This window comes from Perna viridis, chromosome 2, assembly GCF_037379345.1.
Source record: "Perna viridis isolate PV_CMFRI_1.1 ecotype Kerala chromosome 2, ASM3737934v1, whole genome shotgun sequence".
In the NCBI taxonomy this organism is placed as follows: domain Eukaryota; kingdom Metazoa; phylum Mollusca; class Bivalvia; order Mytilida; family Mytilidae; genus Perna; species Perna viridis.
In genome coordinates, this window is record NC_142446.1 from 13,431,798 (window position 1) to 13,448,031 (window position 16,234).

The window sequence follows — 16,234 nt, forward strand, 5'->3', positions numbered from 1 at the left end:
CAAACCCGACGTTTCTTTCGTGGTGCAGCACCTCGTGGTACAATTTCAGAGATCAATTTATTTGGACTTAACCCTTTGTCAACCAAATATGAAATTGCTTGTTTCTGACTCTTCATTCTTAAATAGCTATGTCTCAACAATCAAAATCATTTACATACATGACACCTTGTGGTACAATTTCAAATAGACCTATTTACTTCCAGTCAATTTATTAGCAGTTTGTGGTCGTATAAAAAGAAAGGAAAATATTTCTTTTTCTTAAATGGTTAATGACAACACTATGTTTGGAACCAAAGGAACAGAAATAAAGAAAATATATTAATTATATTTACATACTGAGACTTTGTTGGTTTACCTAGGGTTAAATAAGTTGCAACATAGCGGGGTACAGCTTGATACGACCACAAGCATTTGCTCACACTATCAAATATGCAACACAACTATAGTATATTCGTGTATATATACTAGTCGGGCTGCTTGATAGTGGGAATAAGCCCTGTGGTTCCAGTCACAACCTCAAAAATTAACCCCAACCTTCCTTAACTTTACTCAGAAATTAGAAAAAGTTCTTCGTTTCGGCCCCTATACGGAATACTGTTTAGCAATAACATGGAAAACCATAAGCTTAGAACTACTGGAGTTGTACAATTAAAGACTATTGAATACTCTTTTTAGCTCACCTGGCCGAAGGCCATGTGACCTATTTCCATCACTTGGCGTCCGCCGTCATCGTACGTCGTCGTCATCGTCGTGAACAATTTTCAAAACTCTTCTCCTCTGACACTACTCGACCAATTGGAACCATACTTGCTTTGAATGTACCTTGGGGTTTCCTGCATTAGAAGTAACGTGGGGATTTTTGATCCGTCAAAAACATGGCCGCCGTTACTAAATATAGAACATAGGGATCAGACAGTAGTTTTTCGCATTTATCTCCAAAACCGTTAGGTTTCGCCAAATTCTGATTCAGGATAAGTGTGTTCAACATAAGATCTATCTGTGGGCAAATTTTAGTTTTAATCTGACAAGTCATGTTGGAGTTATTGCCCTTTTTCGACGTTTTATTGCTATGTTTAATGTTATTTCTTTCAAAAACTCTTCTCCTCTGACACTACTCGACCAATTGGAACCAAACTTGGTATGAATGTTCCTTGGGGTGTCCTGCATAGGACTGACATGGGGATTTTGTATCCGTCAAAAACATGGCTGCCGTCACTAAAAATTGGACATAGGGCTACGACAGTAGTTTTTCGCATTTATCTGCAAAACTGTTAGGTTTCGCCAAATTCTGATGTGGGATTAAAGTGTTCAGCATAATGAGATCTATCGGCGTTAAAAGTTTCGTTTTGAAACTTGAAACTTTTATTTCACTAATGGCCTCCCATGAGGCATAATAGTACAATTAAAACAAACAATAATAATACACGAACTAACATAAATCTGACAGACTAACAATATTTCTGTTATTATAGATATGAACAGAAATAAATTTGTATCTTTCTTGACTAAAATGGGAATACAGTTAAATATAGTGGAACTCATCACCCAATTATTGTTTACTACAATGATCACAGATTCGTTCAGCTCTATTGATACCGAAAAATCTACCAGCCTCAATTGGCAATTTATGACTGCCACATCTAAATTTAATAAGATTATACATCAAATCTGGTGGAAGCACAGAAAGATATTTTTCAAAACTAAAATCAGATTTATAAAGTCTATAATTTACACACTTAGGTGTGTCTTAGCACAGACTGAGAAATTGTTACCAGATCTAACACAAGACTTCGCATTCTGATATAAATTTGTACAATAATAAGCATAAATACCATCAATACCATTACGTAACAGTTTTTGACATGATAATTCCCTGTTCACAGAATCGAAAGCTTTTCGATGATCTACACAAGCACAGTACAGTTTCTTTTTTCTAAATACATACATATCAATACGACATTTCAAGTTGAAAATGTGGCCAACAGTAAAGGCCTTTACGAAAACTAGCTTGCTCTTCACATAACAAACCTGAAGATTCACGGTAATTGAATAATCTATTGTTTAAATACATGTTAAAAGTTTTCCATAACAGCTAAATATAGTAATACCTCTGTAATTGTCCGCATTACCAGGATCACCCTTGTTTTTTTTTGTATATAGGACATATATAACCTTGAGACCAGGAATCTGGTACATTACGACTTTCAAAAACCAAATTATTTTTTTTACATAAACAGGCAATAGTTTGTCAGCTCCGTGTTTCAAAAACTTCTTTAATACCATATCATTACTGCAAGCTTTGTCATTCTTTAATGTTTTAATCTGTTAAGCCATGTTGGTGTTATTGCCCCTTTTCAACGTACATTTTTTGATATTTTTAATGTTATTATTTTCAAAAATCTTCTCCTCTGACACTACCTGACCAATTGGATCCACATTTGGTATGAATATTCCTTAGGGTATTTTCCATAGAATTATTTTAGGGATGTTTTATCCGTGGAAAACATCGCCGCTGTTACTTAAAATAGAGCAAAGGGGTCAGTCAGAAGTTTTTTCTCATATGTCTCCAAAATCGTATAGTTTAGCCAATTTTTGTTATTACTGAAATGATCTTTATTATGAGGCCTACAAAAGTCTTTAGGAATCAAAGTTGACAGATGACTCCTTGTAGGAGTTATGGCCCTTGACAGGTGACAAATGACTTTTTAACAGTTTTTAGCCGATATCTTGAAAACTATGATATATTAAATGAAACTTTCAATTGCTGAAATGATCCTTATGATACGGTCTAGAATAGACTGCAAAGATCAAAGTTGTCGGACGACTCCTTGTTAGAGTTATTGCCATTGAAAGGGAAAAAAATGTTTAGCAGTTTTCAGCCAATATCTCGAAAAATATAATAGACAGAGTCTACTTCAGACAACGACACAGAAACTACCATACCATTATTTGAGGTCGTTTTGCAGTTGTATAAAATTATAGAAATTGTATAGCGTGTTAACAGAAAAAAAAAAACAGGCAATTAAACAAAATAAAATATTTCTAAGTATACATGTTTGATTTTTTTGTTTGTTTTATTGAATATTGATCCTTCACTTTTTATGAGCAACTCGGCAGGTGTTTCTAGAAAAGCAAATGACGCTTACCCTACCGGTGCACCTGGTCCATGCTCCCAGTTTTTAGTGGAGTCCGAGTTGCTCATTTGCTTTTATTACTTTGTATGTATGATTTTAGTTACTCTATGTTCTTTGTTGTGTATGTCTGTTTTCCATGTCTGGTCTTTGCCCTGGATTACATTCTTTTGATCTTGGTTATAACCTATAACCTTGGTTCCCTTGATTAATCTTTAACGGGCTTCTTTTTGAATGTAGAGTTTTTAAAGTTTTTAAGATCATTTTAAGTTTTTGAACTTTTTTCCAAATTGCCCTCTAGAACATAACAAGCTCAATTTATGTTGAAAAAAAAAATTCTGAAATTTCCATTTATGAGTATTGGTTGTCGGGAGTATATTTGAACATTTTAGTGAATGTAAACAATTGACTGTTACATTCTATCTGTAGTGCAATTTACTAAAACAACAAACGCATTATTGAATTCATGAAACAGGTCATGTTTTGAAGGATCTTAAAAGAGTTAAGCCATGAACTGCGATAGGAGAAGAGAAACAAATCGGCTATAAGAGGAGCTCACTAAGTTCCCATTGGAATACCAACATGTCTGTATATAGTATTGTCAAATCTAATAAAATATTGTTATTATACTTTATTTCTGGTAAATCTATGTAGAAACATTGGTATACAGATAAACATGCATATTTTACAATATTAATGTACAGTTGTTGAGGAACAAAGATTGAAGTACAAATAACCAACACACAAAAAAGTAAAAAAATATAAATACAGTGAGGAACAAAGTTTGAAGTATAAATGACAAAACTAACAAAAAAGTAAGAGATCAATACAAAGTAGCGAATAAAAAGATGCGGGTTAATGTGTGCTGGATAGAATCAGGTTGATGAGTAAATGGCTAAATGAGAGAATCCATTTTCTTATTGATGACTCTTATAAATTGACACAACTTAGGAGTGCAGACATTTTGGTGGTATTCATTAGTTTATTGAACTTTAAAACATTGCAATTCACTAAAAACTTCTTATCTATATATACTTTTTTTCCATCATCAAGGACCTGCATTTTAGTATATAATGATATTCATCACCTATATCGCCATTCCCACAAAAAGGGCAGATTCTGTTATCTCTTGATATGTTTTTCCATCTCTCACTTTCAACAGGAAGTTTATGATGTTTGAGTCGAAATTTACATAACATTGCAATATCTTTATCATTAAGTATATCAAAATATTTTTCGATACCATGATCTTGTTTGAATAGTCGGTAATTTAATGTTTTAACACTATTTTCACTATTTGAATACCAACTTTGGATGAAGTGGTCATGAAGAATTTTTTCAACAGTGCTTTTTAGCCATTTACCATCATAGACAAATTGATAGAGCCATATGTATTGCAGGCAACGTTCATTCAAATTGTTTCCAATATCTTTAAGCCAAGATGACGAAAACGATGTCGTGTTTGTTAGGTTAATTATCAGCTTATAAGTAATGGTGCTTAATTTTTGCTCTGGACAGTTTAAGAGTTTCATCGAAAAGGAAAGCATTTTTACTTTAATATCTAAGACTAAGGGACATCTTCCTAGTTCCCCATAACCCATGGAGCTAGGCGTTGTTGGTTAAAGTCGGAGTAGAAGTTTACAAAACTTCAAATGTAGTTTTTCTATAATCTCATTATTACCAAAGCCCCATATTTCACGACCATACAATAAGGTTGTAAAGTTTATCAAACAGATCCAGCTGGCATTTAATTGAAAAATTATGGACTCGCCCTTTTTTCAATAGACTATACTTGGCTTTATTTGCCTTTTCAGGTAACTGATGTTTGCAGGTTTCCAAATTTCCACTCTTCAAAAAATGTACACCCAGGTAGTTAAAGTCATTTACGATTTCTACAGCAGAGTTGTTGTAGACAAAATTCATATTCCATGTAAATTTATTTGTCTTTTTCGACATTAACTCTTAATTTGAGTCCAACCTATTACACTGGCGCTTCTATGGTCGAGGTGGTACTGGTGGGTATTTATCATTTGGTATTTGTTGGCTAAGAAGCACATCTCTGTATTTTTTTGTCTGTTTATTGCAGCTTGAATGTGGATCCTCCGTTTGACAATAAAGCTTTCCTTTAATGTATAGATTATCGCGGACGAGTTTTGCTCCCCCCCCCGGTGATTTTCTAGCTTCCTTCATACAGGATACAGTAACTTTCTCTTGTTTTCTATTTCAGGTGGAAACTGCTCGCTTATACCGAGTGGCTTTCCTTTGAGTTTATATCTTTGGTGAGGCTCGTGTTCGAGTTTTTTTCGGTAAATGAATTGTGCCACTATTGCGCGTTCTCCATTTAGGCCTTTTCCCAAATCTATGGACGTTCCCAAATGACATTCAATAATTAATTCTAATTATTTAGTTCGTTATGTATAAAACTTTGAAGGTTTTGGTCGCAAATTTAACCTTGTTGATACGCAATGCCTGAGAGTATCAAAACATTCTTCATGCTTCAGATCGATTATAGTCTCTTGTAATAATTTGATTGTCTCACTTTCGGGACTTGCTTTGACGATCGTTTCTATCTCCTCAATTTGAGTTCTATTTTGTGAGCAGCGGTCGATCACAGAATCGACAATTTTTCCCAATCCTTCAATTCCTTTCTCAGCCTCAGAATAGTTTGTTTGGATGTTCTCAATTGTCCCTGTTCTCTGGTCGAGTTTCTGCATTTGTTCATTGATATTCTCGATTTTTTTAAAAAGATTTTTAGTAAAATGACTGTATTATCAGTACCCTTTTCGCTTTTGCCACGGCTTGAAGCGTATCTTCTAATGAAAGTTTTGTTTTCTCGGCGGACATATTGAATGTTGTCAATTAAAAAACTCGTTGATATCCAAATATCTCCAATTGATATATTCATTCCGTCTCCAATCACTTAAAAATGCATTGTAGTCAATACAAGAAATGAATTGAAAATCAGATTTTTAATCAAATATAACAAGTGTGGACACAGACTGGAATTGCCCGAGGGGCAAGTATGGACGCAGACTGGTATTGCCCGAAGAGCAAATTTGAACATACTTACGTTTTGTCTTGAATGTGTTTGCATTGTCTAGAAAACTCCTCCGTTTATTGATATCAATAATTGAATTATGCACATGTTGCTAAATATCCATTAAGATATGCAATTGAACATCTAAATGCGGAACAAATTCCACTATGGATTGCCATAAGACAAGTCATATACATATTACAATGCTTCTTCCTTGAAGGTGTACTTGCATGGATGTGTTGAACTAGATATGTCATGTTAAGGATTGTCCATTTCACTTTCTACAAGTTAGCTTGGACTCTCAGTTTCTTTATTAACAGAAACCTACAGTGTGGTGTCTGTCAGTTACATGGATGACCTTTATTTTAAAATGGTAAGGGCCATAAACTCATAATCAAATCAAAATTTCACAACAATTGATCGACCATAGCTATAAAGTCATCGCACGAAAACCAAGTGAATATGGACGACGACATGGACGCCGCCGACGGTGACGCCGCTGTCAGCACCATACCAATATACAATGTTTTGCGATGACACTATTATATTAAATATATACATATATACAGGCTAATTCGGGGTTTGGGAATGCTCCATTTTTAATTCCATAAAAAGCCTGTCAATTACTCTTCCTTAGGAGCAACTTAGTAGTGTGTGATTTGTTAAGAATTTACATCTATAAGGTCTTTGTTTTTACATTAGTCCTAGTTAAATAGTTCTTTAACAAAAGAGAATAAAACCGCATAATGGAAAAAAATTCCCACGTACAGTCATGTACTCAACAGATAACATTCGAAATTCTTATGAAACAAAATTACAATACCGGTATATGAAGGACTTTAAGACTAAATCCATCCATACTGGCTCACAATTAACACTTCAACATTAATATTTCAACTAAATCTTGTAGCAAACAATTTTAATCAACTTCTAAATAGTTATATACGTTTGTAGCCTGAAAAATGTTTCCTTGGACAAAAACTGTATACTATAGTACTTGTTTTGCAGCTGTATAAAATATATTCAGAGGCACTGCCAGTATCGTTTGGTTTCAGTAACAACGTAACATGTATATACACTCAGCATTTCAAAACACTGTCATCGACTTTTCTTTAGAATCTCTATTTCATTAAATCGTGTAAATCTTCACAATTTAATAAAACTTAGTTAATTTTAGGTGTGTAGTATTAATGTCTTGATACTAAACAAAACCTTTATCCTTTTAATAGAAAAGCGATTCGTCCATATTTGTTTATCTGCAAATATAAGAATGTAATGTATTTTATCTTGCATGCACATATGTGTACAACATCATTATAAAATGAGCTCAGACCATAGCCATCAAAACAAAAAAAATATCTCAAGCGCCGAATCCCAAAAGAGATTTAGCCGTGGACTAAGTCTAAAATTTTAACAATGTAGTTGTTTAGTCTTTGGATATTTGGTTTTCATTGTATTCTGAGTTTGGTGTCACTATAATGACTTATTTCATTTCAAAAGGTTTAAATAAAAATAAATCCCTACCTACCGACCCTACAAAATTTCAGAATGGTAATCGGAAACGTAACTTTATTTTTTTCGGCCTTGGAAATTTCTCATCAATTGACTGGCATGCACCAATAAGTTGACTTACCTATCTGTCGTACATGCACTTGAAACTGTTGATTTTATCCCGAGAAGTATTTTGCCGGGTCAAAGATTCCGCAACTGCTGTAGGCTGTACAATTTATGCGTGCAAATAATTGACTAAAACTGTGTTACGAAAGATTTTTTTTTAAATTTTAGTGGTTTATGTCCACAAAGACAGTCGAATTATCAACTCAATTATCTGCTAGAAGCAACGATGTCCTAGCTTTATAATGCAAGAAATGAAGGGCGTAATGGATATACCGAAAGTGCTAGTGCTTTCAACTTTGTCGTTATAGTGTTATAAGTTTATGTGACAGCGTTGTTTATACATTACAGTTGTGGAAGCGATGTCCGTGCAGCCTATGTTTTCACATGTCACATCCACTGTATAATGAGAGTAGAGTTATGCTCATTCAAAGAAAATCTGTTAAAATGCCAAAGAAAAATCAACTGCGTCATACGAATCTTGTAAGTATTAAGGTCGATCTAATACCCAAGTAATAAGGCCGATGCTTGCAGCTTTGTTGTGAAACTGTGTTGTGTAATATAACCATATGAAGATGTGCATGCTGCTAGGAATTTATGTTTGGGCAAAAATTGTAGAAGTGACGGCTGTTTGAACTTTTTTCTTCAAAACTTGGTCTCATGGGTTGTCTGCATTAATTTTTTAGAGTGTACATACATGTAGTTACTTCTTATTTTCATAACATATGAAATTCCATATTTTCATTTTGATTCAAACTTTTCTGTGATAAAGATCTCATTACTTCTCAAATTCTTACAAGATAATTTCCATGGAAAAAAGTTTTCTTTCCATTTTAATTTTTTTATTTATTAGTTTTCTATTTTTAATTAATATTTTTTTTTTTAGATATCATGTGTATTTTGTACGTATGTTTAATGTCTATTTTAAATGTAAAACACTTGGAATAATTATATTTTTATATAATGCCCTATATAAATGCCTCGTAATAATAATAATAAAATATAATATAACATAAGTCTTGGTAGTTGCTCGATGTTTTTATTTGGGTGTACATGGTTCAATAGGCTGCCGCGGAGGTCGGGCTCCGTTAGGGCCATAATCAATAACAAAGTTTTAATAGTTAAAGTAGAGGTTAATAATATAGAAATATTGGTATTATCTACATTTGCCGGAAGAGCAAACAAAACGTCATTTGAACGTATTTTTTTTTTTGTTTTTTTTTGTGTGTGTGAAGTTATGGTATCCAGTTTAAGGTCGGAACGGTCATGTGATCGGTGTTAGTACACAACATAGCAGCTAATTTATTATGTTCTATAGTTACTTCACTTTCTGTAGAATTTGGTAATTGAAAAGTACTCGAGTTGGTTATCTTGTTTTTTTTTTTTCTTTTCTTTTCTTTAAATATCTTAGAAATTGGTAGTTGAGTGTAAAGTGAAATTTAGTTCTTTTCGTGACGTTCAACTCTAATATCTACAATGGTAATTCATTTATTGATAAAATTGTCCAGGGATATTTTATCTACTTTTTCTCTTCTTATCCATTGTTTGCAATAAGCATTTAATGCACCTTTGATGGTATAGCGACACTCGTTCCAATAAATTTTAGTAAGAGGACGATATCTAGGACCCTTCTTCAAATGATTTCTTGGTCTTCAACGATGTTTAGGGCTCCGGTAATAATACAGCCACGGGGCTCATATAGAATTCTTGAACTGGCACAACATCAGGTTGATGGGCAATTTGTATTTATGTCCGTATTAGTAGAAACACAATGTAATCCAAAATAAATATTTCCAGTAGATGTCATATAGGAATAAGGTAAAATGTGGGGGGTCTAGATTTACAAAATAACCAGGTATAATATATTAATCAAATTTAGTCAAAATAGAATTACATATATTTAGCAATACATGAAGTTTTATAATTATGTTATATTATTCTTAAATGTAGCGGGAATATTATTGACGGTGACATTTTCATTTGTAAAGAGATGTTTTAGTAACATAAAATTCCAAAGTCAACAGAGTGTGATTGTGAGAGGTGGGGTGGGGGGAGCGGTGGTGCATATGCATGAAACGAATACGGAATTGTGGTAGAGTGATGCTATTAAATAACACTGCATACCAAATATGATTGACCTAGCACAAACTGACCTAATCAGAATTCTAAACATGGACGCCAATGCATGACCAAGAGCACACTCACGTCGTGTGTGATTACAATCGATTCTAAATATAAACAACCAATATTTCTAACTCCTTGTTTTTCCATCTAGGATAGAAGAAAAACATCTTTGGCTTTATTTTCTTCTTTTTTTCTGAAAGACAATCGGCAGACTTTTTAATTAGTATTTTTTTTCAATATCACAAATAAAAAACGTTTGGATAGGGGGTCTGAAGGAGGGTCAGTAGATGATCGGGAACATTTATTAGGCCTAAACAGGTAGTCTATTTATTACTCCAGCAATGGTAGAAGTTGTGTGGCAAGCTATTTTCTGACTTGGGTTGGGGTATGGAGGAACAGAGTTTCAACCTCTTACATTGTAGTAGTAGTCTATACATATATAGATAATATGAAGTTTGGGTTTTGTGTTTGCAAAAGCGGTTCTGAAATCGATTTTTTTTTTCAAATTGTTAAGCCGGCACTCCAAAGTTAAGTTTAGTTTCGCAAATTTGGCTAGGGTGAAAAATGACATAAATGGAAACCGGTGGTTGCTATAGTAATTAAAAATGAAGAGTCTATTGTTGATAAAACATTTTCTGAAAAAAGGTGACTTTTAAAAGTATTTTGCAATGTTTTATATATTTTAATGTTGAAGGGGCTTTTTTCAATGATAATTTGACTTCATTGTGAAAGTGAAAGTAAGTCAATTTTTTACCATGCTAAATTTAGTAAGTGGATTACAAAGTGAAATAGCTAAAAATCTAGCCGGCGATGCCCATATGAGGAAGGGGTTTTCGAAGGAAAAAGTTTGAACAGTTTCAGGGGATGAAATAAAAATTTCAGATATTTTGCGGGAAATTTGATATTTTTAAACCTGATTTTATTAACTTTTTTTGCAAATTTTCGCATATTTTTGCATGGTTTCTATGGTAACCCTATATGCTGTGGTTATTTTTTTTTCAGAAATTTTTTACTGCATTCTGAAGGCCTTGGCTTTAGCTATTTCTAGATATATAGATTTACAGATGCTTGACAATTTTTTGATTAAGTGATAAATGTTACAAAGCATCAGATTACATGACCAAAATTAGGCAGTTCTACAATACTGTGGAGTGCTGGCTAAATATATTTTCAATGTGGTCCGTATTACTTCATATTTTGCTGAAGAAAAAAACTTGGGTACCAAGGTTGAATAGGACCCCTTTTTACATATCTTAACAGTTCATGTTCCATACACGTACATGTATATCATATATATGAACTTTTCGACGTTTAGTTGCAAAAGATATGGCATTGAGGAATCTGTTTGGTTGGGGTAGTCCAATTAGCTGCATATTACTGTACAATGAAGTTTCGGGGACTGTACATTATACATATAGAGGTTATGTGCACATAAAAGTACTGTGTACATGTAAGTACATTCCCGAGGAGCTAGCTCCAACGATTTTTATTTTTGCTATATATGTATTTGTCAGACTCCATGTACTGACAATTCTTAATATGATTTTTAATTTAACAATTTGTTTATGACTTCGTGCAAATGAAGTAAAATTTGTACATGTACATAAAATTATAATTTTAATCACCTTCATACTTAAACATTTTACATGTAAATATTACTCTTTTTAAAATTGTTTACTATATAAAATCTTTTTAATACTTTAAGTTTAATTATCATTTTTTGTTAACTTTCCGATTTATAGAAAACCGTCACATTATGACTTTATGTATATGATATTGTGTGTAAATAAATTATGAACTGTACAAGTACGACGGGTCCGTCAAGTCTACATTTGTTAAATCAAGTATGTTTTATACATGTACAAAAGTACATTAAGGGTTACCCGGTTAACTGGCTTTTGAAATCAATACACTTAAATACATGTATGTATTATCTTAACTTGACAAACCTTTGATTATTTTTTTCTGTTTATATGTGCATGTATTTGTATTAATCAAGATTCTCCCTCAGTATTATTTCTCCATTCAGAATGGTAAAATTTGATTTTCAACATTGGAGCTTTAGCATAATAAGTGGAGAAATAGTTTGGAAATTGAAATGAGGTAATTATAATCTGCTTTTCTGAGCTCATTTTATTATGATATTGTACGCATATCTTCATGCAAGGTAAAAAACACTGCACATGCAATGTTTTTAAAAAAAATGTTTTATAGCCATAGTGATGTCAGATGATGTTTTCCTTAGAATATTCAACAGACATTGATTTTGAATTGCAGTTAGATTTACTCTATGTGATTATAGATGTAGAGAGACACCATACACTCAATCAACAAATGCAGGCATTCAAATACAACCCCATGTATGTTAAAAAAACATTTTTGACTATTTTTGTAAAGTATTAAAAATAAATGTCTACTCTTTTCCTTATATTTGCAGATAGGCAAATATGGATGAATCGCTTTTCTGTTAAAGAATGAGGGTTTTGTTTAGTATCAAGACATTAATACTACACACGTAAAAATAACTAAGTTTTATTAAATTGTGAAGATTTACACGATTTAATGAAATAGAGATTCTATTAGTAAAGAAAAGTCAATGACAGTGTTTTGAAATGCTGAATGTACACACATGTTACGTTGGTTCTGAAACCAAACGATACTGGCTGTGCCTCTGGATATATTTTATACAGCTGCAAAACAAGTACTGTAGTATACAGTTTTTGTCCAAGGAAACATTTTTCAGGCTATAAATGTATATAACTATTTAGAAGTTGATAAAAAATCATTTTATACAAGATTTAGTTGAAATATTGATTTTGAAGCGTTAACTGTGAACCAGTATCGATGGATTTAGCCTTAAAATCCTTCATATACCGGTATTGTAATTTTGTTTCATAAGAATTTCGAATGTTATCTGTTGAGTACATGACTGTAAGTGCGAATTTTGTCTCATTATGCAGTTTTATTCTCTGTTGCTAAAGAAATGTTTAACTAGGACTAATGTAAAAACATCTTATAGATGTGAATTCTTAGAAAATCACACCAAGTTGGTCCTGAGGAAGAGTAATTGACAGGCTTTTTATGGAATTGAAAATGGAGTATTCCCAAACCCCGAAGTAGCCTATATATATATATATGTATATATTTAATATGACAGTGTCATCGCAAAACATTGTATATTGGTATGGTGCTGACAGCGGCGTCACCGTCGGCGGCGTCCGTGTCGTCATCCATATTCACTTGGTTTTCGTGCGATGACTTAATAGTTATGGTTGATCGATTGTTATGAAATTTTGATATGATTTTACTAACTACTAAATAAATGCTCTTATTTGATTCTGAGTTTATGGCCCCTACCATTTTAAAATAAAGGCCATCCATGTAACTGATTGATACCACATTATAGGTTTCTGTTAATCTAAAAAAATGAGAGTCCAGAATTTTATTAAGCTAACATGTATAAAGTGAAATGGCCAATACCTTAGCAAGTTCAACACATCCATGCAAGTACACCTTCAACGAAGAAGCATTGTAATATGTATATGACTTGTGTTATGGCAATCCATAGGGGAATTTTAAATTATATAAAACAAACTATTGTTCAGAGTTGTATCTAACACAAAATATATTCATAAAGCACAGAAGTGCATTTGCAAAATTTAGATGTGGTGTTGCTCCTTTAACAATGGAAACTGGACGTTATGAAAACAAACCAGTATCTAATCGCATTTGTTTTAATTGTAAATATATTATCGAAGATAAAAAACATGTTTTAACTTTATGTCCATTATATGCAGATCTTCATAATTTATTATTTGAGGAAGCGTGTAAATATAATGAATTGTTTTAGACATTGTCTGATAAATAAACGATAAATTTATTTATATTTTTAATTGTGAAGAATTGTGTCAATTAGCTGCTAAAACCTGCTATAATATTTTGTGTAGGATTAGTTTTTTTTTAATATAAATAGTTAACTTTTATAAATGAGCTGTATATTTCTTCTTGTATTTTATTTTGCCTGTGTATATATGTGAATATATCTTAATACTCTCTCATAATTCTTAATAGAATGGCACTTGAATACTGCTTTTCATACTTTTATGTTTTTTATTGTTGACTTTTCAGCATAAGTATGTTGTATAAATTATGGTATTTTATATGTTGTACAAGTGGTGAGACTTTAATAAAATATTGAATCTGAATCTTGAATCTATAAAATGGTGGCATTCGAGGAAGACACTAATTAAATATGTCTGACAACATGGACGAAGGGGATATTAATATGCAAACAAATGATAGTGGTTAATTGAACAAAAGTATAAAACACATAGGAAAGGATTGTTGTAAAAATATAGTCTTTCCAAATTTAAGTAATAAATTCTATGCAGTTAGAATATTGTTTGACATTCTGGGAAAAAAAACTATGATTTATATTAATTCTGGTTAAAAATTTACCGTTAGACACTTTGGGAAATATCCTCAGTTTGTGATTGGACTTTTTGGGAATATAACGACTAATTAGGTAAAATTTACCTTTAGACATTCTGGGATTACACATTTTAGGCTACAACCGGTAAAACAGAGACCTATAATTAATTAGAGGTCTAGGGTAAAAATAAAGTCCATATGTACTTAATCCCATATTTCCGGCAATTACTAATGGTAACAACGGGTCCTTTTGAAGGTTTTGTGATTCGCAACACCAAATAGTCCAATATAAAATAATCAAGTGCTGAAATCTGTAAGAATCAGGCAAAATTGAAAAAAAGTCATGCTCAGAAAAAAAAAACTCCACAAATTTGACAATGTGGGTGCATAGATAATGGTTCATTGAAGACGAATTGACAGTCTGTTTGTCTAATATGTATCAGAGGTTGCAGTTGACATGTGCAAAGTTCAATAGAAAGGCAGGGGAACAGTGAATTATCTCAATTTGGGGGGGGGGTGTCTTCTCATTTATCCAACTTTGAAAATTGTCTATTGCCATTTATCCAACTGTAGTTTTGGGTTAATTAAGGTGTTGTTTGGCACTAAACAGATGTCTTAAAAAATATGACAAGAAATAAGTTCCTGTTTGATATTCCAACGGGAAAATATGCTAAAATTGATTAAAATTTCAAACTTTTTGGGCCCGTGCAGGTCCGGGTGTCAAAAGAATAGGCCTGCAGCAGCGCTAAGCTTGTCGTAAAAGGCGACTAATTAGTGCTCAGAAGCATAGCCGGGGGCTAGGCGCTCTGCCCACAGAGCAACTGGGATGTGTGCCCCAGGTGGTGGAATGGGGTACCCCTGGTGTGTTACGTGCTGGGGTTGTTAGGCTGTAATACGGAAAACCTGACCGCAAACCATAGTGGTGCACCGTGTTGGGAAAGATGCCACGTTCCTCGCAGGTTAAAGAACCCTGCTGTGGTATTCGATTGGAGTAGGAACCTTTGCGCTCCGCCACAGGAGGCTAAATTGCCCGACCCTACCCATCCCCCTTTTTCTAGTGGCAATCAAAATTCGTCGACCCTATTATCCTTGTGTACCATCCTTTTTTTTTTATTTCATCATCATTTCATGTTCATTTTATCATCCATTTCATGTTCATCATCTGAATATAGCTGAAATATTGCTGCTCGGACGCTAAACCCTAACAATCAATCAATCAATCAAACTCCTTGGGATTTTTTTAAAAGAAAAAATGAAATAAAAATAATATTTTATGAAAATTAAAGTATAAAACATTTATATGATATTTTTTAAAAGGAATTTGAGATGTTTGAATAAAATTAATTAAAATTTCAAACATTTTGACATTTTTTAAAAGAAAAAATGGAATAAAAACTAAGTGGTTAATGAAAATTAAAGTGTAAAACATTTATACAATATTTTATTAAAAAAAAATGACTCAGTTGTTATTGTCAATCAGATAATTTATCATAAAATGAGGAATTGGGCCAAATTAAACTTTTAATTATCTTTATTGAAATTAAAGTTTATGTCAATTTCAATTATTTTAATGATTCTGTGTGGTAATCACATATAACAAATCTAAGCTTTTGTTACACTTTCTATTTATTGCATTAGGCCACCCAATATATTCCAGTGATCAAAGTGTCATCCTGTGGAACAGTGGTATAAATAGGCCCTCAGTAAATAATTCTTGAACAAATGAAAAAAATACAACTTTACCATAAAATGAATATACAAATAAAAACAGCTCAATATTATCATACAAAATTGGTACTCTCGTGTATTAAAAATACTAAAAATCAGAGAAAAGAAGCAAAAGTCACAGTCGATGGTTACTTCATGTACAGAAAAAAAATATCCTGAAAAATATCCA